General features: G+C 36.8%; 1 pseudogene across 1 annotated transcript; it reads left to right on the top strand.

Annotated features, from left to right (window-relative positions):
* Positions 1-5026: 5026 nt before the first annotated feature.
* On the top strand, positions 5027-5358 carry LOC308639831 (eukaryotic translation initiation factor 1-like; annotated as a pseudogene). Its single transcript has one exon. The product of its transcript is annotated as a eukaryotic translation initiation factor 1-like (transcript).
* Positions 5359-12556: the final 7198 nt, after the last annotated feature.

Below are 12556 nucleotides of genomic sequence, written 5' to 3' on the forward strand. Positions count from 1 at the left end.
TGAGCTTGAAGACAACACAGAGAAATGTGCTGCAAGAGAAGACAAACAAATAACACATAAGGGTGTCCAAAATTGCCTGACAGTAGACTTCTCAATAGAAATCTTAAAGACAACAAGAAAGTGGCATGAGATTTTCAAAGTACTAAAGGGGAAAAAACTGCCAACCAAAATACTGTACATAGCAAACCTATCCTTTAGAGACAAAAGTTGACAGAATTAATACCCATCATACCTATCCTATATGAAATGTTAAAGGAAGTTCTTCAAAATAAAAGAAAGAGACATTAGTGAGTAAGTAGATAACATAGGAAGGTAGAAACCTTCCTAGTAAGAGTAATGATACAAATTTAGAATGCTCTAATATGGTGAGCATAATATATAAACCATTCATATCTCTAGTATGAAGAATAAAATACAAAAGAATAAAAATAATAACTATATGAATATGTTGAGCAATAGGCAATATAGCAAGATGTAAAATGGGTTATCAAAAATTCAAAATGTGGGGAGTAACTGAATGCAACTAAGAATTTTCTCTTGTTCTTTGTTCATTTTTATTCTTATCCTTACAATCAGGTTATGCTGCTATCATTTTAAAATAGATTGTTACAATAAAAAATGTTTTAATGGATTTTATTGGTGCATTACTATTATACATAAAAGTGAGATTCATTGTGGCACAAACAATGAATCCCACTCTTATGTATAATTATAATGCACCAATTTATATATATAATCTCCAATACTGGAGCAATACTGAAGAAGCTAAGTACACAAAGCAAGTATTAATAGACCTAAAGGCCTAAAGGGAGAGATAGGCTCCACTACAATAATAGCTGGAGACATTAACACAAAAATTTCAGTAATGGACATATGATCCAGGCAGAATATCAACAAAGAAATATCAGAGTTAAATTGTAACCTAAACCAAAAAGACCTAACAGATATCTACAGAATATTCCATCCAAAAGTCCTTTCCCAGTGTTGTGCTCATCAGCTCATGGGACGTTCTCCAAGATGGAGTATATGATAGACCACAAAATAATTATCAATAAATTCTTAAAAATTGACAATATCAAGTATATTTCCTGACTACAATACAGAAAAGGTAGAAATCAATAACAATAAAAACTTTGGGAATCATATACATATATGAAAATTGAGCAACTTAACTTTTGAAACGAACACCAATGGATCCAAAGAAGTAAAAAAGATATTATAAACTTTTGGAAAGAAACAAAAATGGAGACAAAACAACAAAATCTATGGGACATAGCAACAGCATTACTGAGTAGTTTATAGAAACACGTAAAAAGACAGAAAGATCTTAGATAAATAACTAAAACTGCATTTCAAGGAACTAGAAAAGCAAGACTCAAATGAACCCAAAGTTAGTAAAAGTTCAGAAATAATAAAGAATAGAGCAGAAATAAATGAAATGAAGACTAAAAAGCAATTAAAAGATGAATGAAACAAAGAGCTGGTTCCTTGAAAAGATGAAATAGACAAACTCTTAGCCAGACTAACTTAGAAAAGGAGAGAGAAGACTCAAACAAAACCAGAAATGAAAAGGAAAACATTGCAACTGACACTACAGAAATACAAAAGGTCATTCGTTATTATTATATGTCAAAACATTTGATAACCTAGAATAAATGGACACATATGCTTTACCAAGACTGAATCATGAAGAAAGAGAAAATCTGAATAGACCAATAACAAGTAACAAGATTGAATCACTAATACAATCCTCCCATCAAAGAAAAGCAGAGGACCAGATGACTTCACTTCTGAACTCTAACAAACATTTAAATAGCTAAACCAATTCTTATTACATTATTTCAAAAAATAGATGAGGAATGTATTCATAGAAACATATTTTATGAGGCCAACATTATCCTGCTATCAAAACCAGATAAGAACACAACAATAAAATAGGACTACATGATGGTATCCTTGATGAACATAGAAGCAAAGATCCTAAAATACTATCAAATCAAATACTAAAAAGACTATTCATCATGATCAAGTGGGTTTCATCACACAGATGCAATTATTGCTCAATATATGCAAATCAATATTCATGTTACATATCATTAACAGAATTAAGAACAAAAATAACATGATCTTCTCAATAAAATTCAATATCTATTCATGATAAAAATGCAAAAAAATTAGATATACAAGGAATTTACCTCGACATAAAAAAGTCATTTATAACAAGCCAACAAAAACATTATATTGAATGGGTAAAAGCTCTAAGATGTGTAAGAAGATAAGAATGCCCACTTCTGTCACTTTTATTAAACACAGTGCTACAAGTCCTAATGAGAACAATTAGACAAGAGAAGAAAATAAATGGCATGCAAAAGAGGAAATTAAATTGTTGCTATTTGCAGATGACATAATCTTATACATAGAAAACCCAAAAAATTAAACCAAAAACTATTGGAACAAATAAATTAATTCAACAAATTTGAAAGATACAAAATTAACACACAAAACTCAGCAGCACTGCTATATGCCAATAGTGAATTATCTGAAATAGAAATCAAGAAAGCAATCCTAGGGCTGGGGTTGTAGCTCAGTGGTAGAGTGCTTGCCTCACATGCATGAGGCTCTTGGTTCGATCCTCAGCACCACATAAAAAATAAATAAATACATAAAAATAAAGATATTTTGTTCATCTACAACTAAAAAATATTAAAAAGAAAGAAAGAAATCCTATTTGCAATAGCTAAAAAATACCTTGGAATAAGTTTAACTAGAGATTGGAAGATCTCTACCATGAAAATTATAAAACATTGATGAATTAAATTGAAGAAGACACAAAAAGTGGAAAGACATTTTATGGTCATGGATTCAAATAATCAGTGTAATTAAAATGCCCATACAATCTAAAGCTATCTATAGATTCAATGCAATATCTTTTAAATTAACAATGGCATTCATATAACTAGAAAAAAATCTAAAATTTTTTATGTGAACACACACACATACACACATAAGATAAAGCAATTTTAAGCAAAAAGAATAAAGAAGGAAGCATTATACTACCTGGACTTCAGAACATTCCATAAAGTTATAATAATCAAAAAAGCATGGTGTTGGCATAAAGACAGACATCCATAATAAATAGAATACAGACTCTGGGGGAAAAAATGCCAGGTGTCTACCACCAACTGATTTTTGAAGATGTGCTAAGAACACACATTGAAGGACAGTCTTTTTAATAAATAGTGTTGGGAAAATTGTACATCCACATACAGAAAACTGAAGCCCCTTTCTCTCACCACTAACAAAGATCAATTCCAAATGGATTAAAGACTTAAATGTAATGTAAGACCTGAAACTGTGAAACCCCCAGAAGAAACAGGAGAAATGCTTTAAGACATTGGAATTGGCAAGTTTTTTTTTTTAACAAGACTCCAAAAGCACAGGAAACAGAGACAAAAACAAATAAATGGTATTATGTCAAACTGAAAAGCTTCTGCACATCAAAGAAAATAACAGAGTGCAGAGACCACCTACAGAATAGGACAAAATATTAGTAAACCATACATGACAAGGGTCTAATATCCAGAATACATAAGGAACACTAAAAATTCAATAGAAAAAGTAAATAAATAAGTCAGGCATGACAGTGCATACTTTTAATCCTAGTGGCTCAAGAGGCTGAGGCAGGAGGATTGTGAGTTCAATGCCAGCCTCAGAAATTTAGCAAGACCCTAGGCAACTTAGAAAGACACTTTCTTAAAAATATAAATAAATAAGTAAATACATAAAAAGTGCTGGAGATGTTGCTTAGTGGTTAAGCACCCCCAGGGTTAAATCCCTGGTGCCAAAAATAAATAAATAAATAGGAAAAGAAATAAAAATAATATTATTAAAAGTTAATAATATTATTTTGTGTAATAGATCCAAAAATACATTTATCAAAGGAAAACATACAAACTACCAATGGGTGTGTTTAAAAATGCTCAACATCACTAATCACTGAGGAAATTAAATCAAAACAACAATGAGATATCACTTTACCCAAGTAAAAATGGCTATGATAAAAAAGACTAAGGATAACACACACTGGTGAGGATGTAGAGGAAAGGAAACTCTTGCACACTGTTGATGTGAATGTAAATTAGTACAGCCATTATCGAAAACAGTATAGATATTCCTAAAAAGAATAGAAATATAGCTACTATATGATCCATATATTCCACTACTAGGTGTATACCCAAAGAAAATGAAATCAGTTTGTCAAAGATATATTTGTATTCCCATGTTGACTGCAGCACTGTTCACAATAATCAAGATATGTAGTCAATCTAGGTGTCCGTTGACAGATGAATGGATAAAGAAAATGTGGTCATATACACAATAAATTGTATTCATCTATAAAAAGAATGAAATCTAATCATTTGTGGCAACATGTATAGAACTGGAAGACATTATGTTAAGTGAAACAAGTTGTGCATGGAAAGACAAATATTGTATTTTTTGCTAACATGTGGATACAAAAGAGCTGCTCTCATAGAGGTAGAAAGTACAATAGTGGTTACTATACACTGAGAAGAGTTGGGATAAGGGAGGATGGAGAGAGGATGGTTAACAAGTATAGAGTTGCAGTTGGATAGGAAGAATAAATTCTAATGTTCTGTAGCATGGCAGTATAACTATGGAGGACAGAAATTAACATCATATTTCAAAATAACTATAAGAGATAATTTTGAATACTTGCAACACAAAAAAGTAATAAATGTTTAAGGTGAAGGTTATGTCAATTACCATTATTTTATTATTATGTACTCTATACATGTGCTGAAATATCACGCTGTACCCCATAAATGTGTAAAATTATTACCAATAAAAAATAAAAACATGGGCCCCGCCCCAGTCACTGAGCCGCCACCGAGGACTCAGCAGCCTCGCTTGCCTTTGCTCCTTGTGCCCCCCCACCTCCACCGCCCCAACTTTTCCAGCAGGGGCCTTCGGCAGGCCAGGAAAAAGAATCCTGGAATCATATGGTATGTGTGCTATCGAGAACCTCCACTCTTTCCACCCCTTTGCTGATGCAAGTAAGAGTGATGACCTGCTTCCTGCTGGCACTGAGGATTACAAGAATTCAACAGAGAAATGGCAGGAAGACCCTTATTACTGTCCAAGGGATCTGATGATTACAATAAAAAGAAACTAGTGAAGGTGTTTAACAATAAATTTGCCTGCCATGGTACTGTAATTGAGCATCCAGAATATGGAGAAGTAATTCAGCTACAGGGTGACCAGCGCAAGAACATATGCCAGTTCCTGGTAGAGATTGGACTGGCTAAGGATGATCAGCCAAAGGTTCATGGGTTTTAAGTGTTTGTGGCTCATTGAAGCTTAAGTGAGGATTTTCTTGCATGAACAGAATTTCCCTTCTGTCCCTTGTCACAAGTTTAAAAGCCTCACAGCTTGTATAATATAACCATGTAGGGTCCGCTTTTAACGTGGACTAGTGTAACTCCTTCATGCAATAAACTGAAAAGAGACATGCTGTCTAGCCTTGAAGTCCCTCATTTAAACAGAGGTCAAGCAGTAGGTGTCTAGAAGTGTCCACCCTGAAACAAAGCAATAACATGATGTTTCAGCAAAGCCCAGAGCCCCAAGATCAGATGGCTGTGTCTGACCAGAAGCTTCTCCACTCTCCCTCAGCTGAGGCCCCTGCCCTCAGAGTGTCATGACCTGATCAGGAGGATGGGGTAGGCAGCTGTACCACTAGAGGGGGTCTTTAGTAGTTTTGGTTTTTTGTTTGTTTTTTAAAAACAATCCCTGGTGTCTAACCTGTCCAGGTGAGCAGAACTCAGAGGCCACCTTCCTTTCAGTGAGGTGACGTAACATCTAGCCTGCCACAAAGGTCTTTTTGACTATATTCTAGCTAAGGGGTGTCCAAAACAATAGAATGTGAGGCCAGCTTAATATGAGTGAAACTTTTGACAAACACCAAACTGATGTTTTCAGTCCTGTAGCTAGCTGTAGAGCTTGCAACTCACTAGCAACAGCTTCCCAGTGCCATGGTTTTTAGTTTTCTTTTTCCATTCTAGTTTTAGTGTTATGTAATGTATTTAAACCCTTATTTAAATAAAACTTGTTTTCAGAAATAAAATAAATTAAAAATGTGAGAGAATTGATCAAGAAAGAATGGGATCCTATAACTTGGGATGGGTACATAAGAAAAGATTCTGATAAAGTTGGGAATATTGAGCCCCTATATATTATCAAGTTTTGTTTGCCAGTGGAAGTGGTCTCTTTATTCTGTCTGAGGGAATTAACTCTATGTTACCTGAGAAAATTTTCAAGGCCCTCTATGAGGCAGTTTCCACACATGACAATGTTAATTCTCCTCAGAAACCATCCCCATCTCCTCCCTTTGTTTTTAGACCTCTAACTGTACTCAAAGTTCCAACAGGCCTCTCGGGGTGTGGTTAAAAGTGTCACTTATGAGGAGGTGTGCTGTACTCCAAAAAACTAAAGTTTTCTAATTTATACAGGCAGAAATTCAGGGAACATGTGTTGGAATGGACATTAAAAATGTAAGATATTGGTGGAAGGATTATAAAGTTTGATCTGGCCATATTTATTTAGGGCTAACTAAACAGAGATTCTGCATTTAATATTGCAATTGAGGGGATTAGGAAGGGCTCTAACCATTGGCTTGATTTCTTGGCTGAAATATAGACAAAAAGGTGGCCCACAGTGAACAAATTTGAAAGACTAGACATGCCTGGGTTTAATGTAGAAAGGACTGTGGGGAGCCATTCTGACACGTGATTGGGTGACTCCCGTTAAGGGCCTGAGGCACTCTGGCTGTGTCGGAGTTATCCCGACCCTTTCCTGATGAGAGAGCCCATCCGTGTGGGGGTGTGCGTAACCACTGACCCTGGAGACCCAATCACTGACCCTGACCTTGGAGTGCAGCCCCCCCCTCAACCTTCATTGGATGGAATTCTCCCCTGAATCTCTTGTCCCCCCAAATAAAAGGCTACTCCCCGGCGTGTTCGCTCTCTCTCTCTCCTGCTAGCCCAGAGTAATCCTCGCTGCCCTGCTGGGCGGCTGGAGGCAGGGAAACAGGGAGGCGAGCCGTCTCGGACCTAGCAATGTAAAATAAGGTACTGTCTGTGTGTTTTATTTTGATCTCTTCTAACTAACTTAATGCCAGAACCTCATTAATGAAACCACTGCGCAGGCCGCGTGGTAGAATTGGCGCCCAACGTGGGGCATTCTGAATTAGTTAGATTGAGTGGGAGCGCGCGCTAAAAAGATTAAGGGAAAAAATAAAAAGGAAGATAAGGAAAAGAAATAAAGAGAAAATAAAGGAAAGTAAGGAATAAATAAAGAAAAGGAAGAGGTGACATTTGGGTCACAAAAGTAATAAAGAGGATAAGGAAAATAAGAAATAAGATAAGAGAAAGGAAGAAGTGACATTTGGGTCACAAAAGTACCGGGAGATATTGAAGGAAAGAGACGTTAATTTACTTAAAATGGGAAATTCTACTTCTTCGGATAAGGAAATGTATCTAACTATTTTAGACAGTATAATTAATCAGAAAGGAAAACAGATAAAGAAAACTCAGTTATTGCAATTCTTAAAGATTGTAGGTGAATATTGTCCTTGGTTTTGTGACCAAGAGTCTCCAAATTTACTTACTTGGGAGAAATTAGGAAGAAAGTTACAGACAGTTTGTCTTTCTACTGAAATACCTGGAGGTATAGAGAACATACAGAAAACTTGGACAGCCCTAGAAGTCTGTCTCTTTGAATACATGGACCAGAGTCCGTGGCCGCCAGAAGACCTTCTGAGAGGTATTCAAAGAGCCATTAGGTCTATTCAAATGGAAAATCAGCCTGAAGCTAAATTAATTTCCTTTCCTTTGAGCCGTTTTAAAACAAAAGCGCTAGGAGCTAAAACAAAGGTTAGAATTGTGCAAGCTAGCCCGCAGACAGATTGTACAGAACAGCATGATAAAGAAGAAACATCTCTAATCTTGGAGAGCCCTCCAGAAGTGGTAAACAATCTTCCTGGAGAGGAAAATACAAAGGAAACTCCTAGTGGGGCTCAGGTTTCTTCTCAACCACGTGAGTTAGAAACCCAAATTCCAAATGGCGATAGTACAGAGTCTGATAGCAGCTCACAGTCTGAGGAAGAAGAATTAGATATAGAAACTCAGGACTTAGAAATTTTAATAGACTGCATTTAGCACCACCTGCCCAAGCTTTTAAAATTCGGCCGGTACCTGCTAGAAGGACCAAATTTAACAGGTGTGCTGAATTAAAGATGACTTTTCTTACCCCAGTTCAGCAAGGTATTAAGAAGGTTCAAGAAATGGGAGAGGATACTACTGGTTTTCACCTCTTTCCAGTTTTTGAGCAAACTAATGAACAAGATCAGAGAGTTAAAGTTCATGCTGTAATCCCTTTTAAAACTATCAAGGAATTGAAAAATGCATATGAAACGTACGGCCCAAATTCGCCTTTTGTTCAGAGTCTGATAGAAAATATTTACTCACAACCCCTTCCTCCTAGTGATTGGATTTTTTTAGCCAGATCTTGTCTGAGCGGGGGAGATTACTTGCTCTGGAAAACTTACTGGACTGATTTTTGTAATGAACAAGCAGAAAAGAACAAAAGACAAGGCATAGAAACGCCAGTAACGATGTTTTTAGGGACTGAAGATTTTGCTGATTTAGAAAGACAGTTAAATTATGATTTTGTAGCATACAATCAAATAACTGATTATACAAAACGTGCCTGGAAGCAAATTGTCCCCAAGGACCAGTCCAATTTAGTTCTTACCAAAATCAGACAAGGTGCCAATGAGACTTATTCAGATTTCGTAGCCCGACTGTATCAGGCTGCAAACAGGTCCATCGGGGACCCAAGAGCTAGCGAATTTATAGTTAGGCAATTGGCTTTTGAGAACGCAAATAAAATCTGTCAAAATGTTCTCCGACCGATTGCGGAGAATTCAGATGGCACAGGCTGGGATCAGCCCGCTTTCTCACCGCCGCCGCCGCCGGCATTTCCTCCTGGCGGGAGCCCGGGAATTCCAAGAACGGTCACACAGTGTGACGTCATCGCGCCGGCCATGGGGGCCGCCATCTTTAGATTTACCGGAGCAAAACAAACAGTTTCCATGCCGACCATGGGGGCCGCCATCTTTAATTTTACTGAAGCGGAACCACAGTTTCCGTACAAACCCCTAATGATTTTCAAGGCTTTTAAGAGAGATATTTCAGCCTATGGGATCATTACAGCCAGGACTTCCCTCCCCCACAGCCATTCCTTTAGATTATAGCTTGATGGTAATAGATTTAAAGGACTGTTTTTTCTCTATAAGGTTACATCCTGAAGATTGTGAAAAATTTGCTTTCACTGTCCCAGCAGTTAATTTTAAGGAACCTGTTAAAAGATACTGCTGGAAAGTCCTTCCTCAGGGAATGCATAATAGCCCTACACTGTGTCAAAAATATGTTGATCAGGCAATAGATCCCATTAGAAATAACTTCCCTGATGCATATATTATTCATTTTATGGATGATATACTATTGGCTCATATTAATCCAGAAGTACTTTCAGAAATTTTTACTCAGTTAGAGACCTCACTTACTGCAATGGGTTTGTGTATAGCTCCTCAAAAAATTCAAAAGGTATCTCCTTTTCAATATCTAGGTCAGATAATTCAAGGGAGTACAATCCGTCCTCAAAATCTTCAGATAAGAATTAAGGAATTACATACCCTTAATGATTTTCAAAAACTATTAGGAGATATTAACTGGCTAAGACCATCCTTAAAGTTAACTACTTCTGAGTTAAGTCCTTTATTTCAGATATTACAAGGAAATCCTTCTCCAACCTCTCCACGTCAACTAACTTTGGAGGCCAAAGCAGCCTTAAGGAAAGTGGAAATTGCAATTAAAAATGCACAGCTTACTAGAATAGATCCTAAAGAAATAATGTATTTATTAATATTTCCAACTGAGCATACCCCAACAGGAGCCATATGGCAAAGATTAGGAGTTATAGAATGGATTTATTTATCCCATACCCCTCAAAAAACATTAATTCCTTTTCATGATTCTATAGCTCAATTAGTAATTAAGGGTAGAACTAGGATTTTACAATTAATTGGATCTGAGCCTGATATCATAATTATTCCATTTTCTGTTCAACAGACTAATTGCCTTTTTCAAACCTCTAGTTCATGGCAGATAGCTTTTACAGATTTTCCTGGACAGATAGATAGCCATTATCCTCGTGATAAGATTGTACAATTTGCATCATTAACATCACTTATTTTTCCAAAGATTGTATGTTCCCATCCAATAGAGGGAGCTTTATCGGTGTTCACAGATGGTTCCAGCTCTGGTAAGGCAGGTTTCTTCAGCCGTGTTCACACAGAGGTAATACAAACTTCTTATACTTCAGCTCAAAGGGCAGAGCTTCAAGCCCTGATTTTGGCCTTAGATTATTTTTCAAATGAGCCTATTAATATCTATTCTGACAGCTTATATGCAGTCAGAGTTACCAAAAATATTGAAACCTCAGTTATTGGGTTTACTTCATCACAGGAGTTATTTGAATTATTTCATAATTTACAAAAGACAGTGCTAATGAGGAAGTACCCATGTTTTATTACACACATCCGTGCACATACTGACCTCCCTGGATCTTTAATTGCAGGTAATGACAAAATTGATAAATTAGTAGCTTTTTGTCAACAGATGTCTTCATATGACTGTGCCCTAGCTTCCCATTCCTTGCATCATCAAAATGCTTCTAGCTTACGTAAAAAATTCAGTATTACCAGAGAACAGGCTCGTCAGATTGTAAGCCAATGCCCTAAGTGTGTTATTCACACTCCATCTCTGCCATCAGGGGTAAATCCCCGTGGATGAAAACCAAATCAAATATGGCAAATGGATGTAACTCATATTCCTCAATTTGGTAAGCAATGTTATGTGCATGTCATAGTGGACACTTATTCTAGATTTATTTTTGCCACAGCACGTACTAAGGAAAATACTCAACATGTAATTTCTCATTGCTTAGCAGCTTTTTCCGTTTTAGGGTGTCCTATGCAGATTAAAACAGATAATGCTCCAGCTTATGTAAGCTCTGCTTTTCAACAATTTTGCCAAGAGTTTAAAATTAATCATAAAACAGAAATTCCTTATAACCCCCAAGGTCAAACCATTGTAGAACGAACTCATTTATCTATTAAGCTTCAATTACAAAAATTGAAAAGGGGGAATAAAATAATGACTCCCCAAAATAGCCTTAATCATGCCTTGTTTGTTTTAAATTTTTTAAACTGTGACGCAGAAGGTCACACAGCTGCTGAGAGACAAATGTCTCCCTCAGTGACAGGCCCTTTAGGCAGAGTTCTGTGGAAAGATTTACAGACTGGTCAGTGGAAGGGCCCAGATCCGATAATATCATGGGGCCGAGGGCATGCTTGTATTTTTCCAGAAGGTGCTTTTCGTCCTATCTGGGTGCCTGAACGTGCTATCAGACATGGAGGAGATAGAACCCAGACTCAAGCGACTGAGGATCGACCCGGAGGAGCCACAACCCAGAAGGAGGAGATATCGGAAAAAGATGAAGAAAGACCAGATTGAACCAGCCGAGAAGCTGATTTCATGGAAAGATGTGAAGAAACTGACAACCCAGGCCTCCCAAATACTTCGACGCCTAGGAAAGAACAGGACACCAGTCTTGATGGTAGCGACAGTAATTGCCCTACTGGGCTGTCAGGTAAAAGGGAATCAAGTAGACACTTATTGGACATATTTCCCAGATCCACCCCTGGTACACCCAGCTGTGTGGACTGGAGAATCTATTCCAGTATTTACTAATGACTCATTCATGATGGGAGGATTTACAGATACTCATATTACTCCCAATCATGTGACTAGATTTAATTATTCTGGCTACAGTGCCCAATTACCTTTATGTTGGTCACATGATAAACATGCTGGCTGTCTGAAAGTATCATTTGAAGAAAAGACAGCGATTGGTAAACCTAGACTGACAAATAATTCTATTTATGGAGACTTAAAACCTAATACTAGATCAGTAATTAAGATGGGACTTTCCCATAACAAGCCAGTCATTTCTGCAAAACCTCCACCAGTACCCCACTGTCCAAATAGTTCTATAATTGAAATTGGCACCTTTCCTAAATGGATGGATTATGTAAATACCTTTCCTGTACAACATAAGGTGTCTAAAGCTAGTGGGTATATTTTAGACTGGTCTCCAAAAATTGATAAGAGACAATTACGAAGAAATTCTGCTATGACACCTGCAGGATTTGTTAGTAATATTTTGACTTATAGTGAAGGAGGTATTCAAAAAGATATTTGGCGTTTAATTGCTGCCTCAGAGTATTTACATTTTTCAGACAAACCTTTACCAAAATTTGTTGGCAAGAACTGTAAAGAGGGATCTTGCTATGGCCTAAGAGCCTGTGTCCAATCTCCTTATGTTTTAATTATTGGAAATGTAAAAGTTAAATGGA

The sequence above is a fragment of the Spermophilus citellus genome (assembly GCF_964194105.1).
Source record: "Spermophilus citellus genome assembly, chromosome: X".
Taxonomy (NCBI): Eukaryota; Metazoa; Chordata; class Mammalia; order Rodentia; family Sciuridae; genus Spermophilus; species Spermophilus citellus.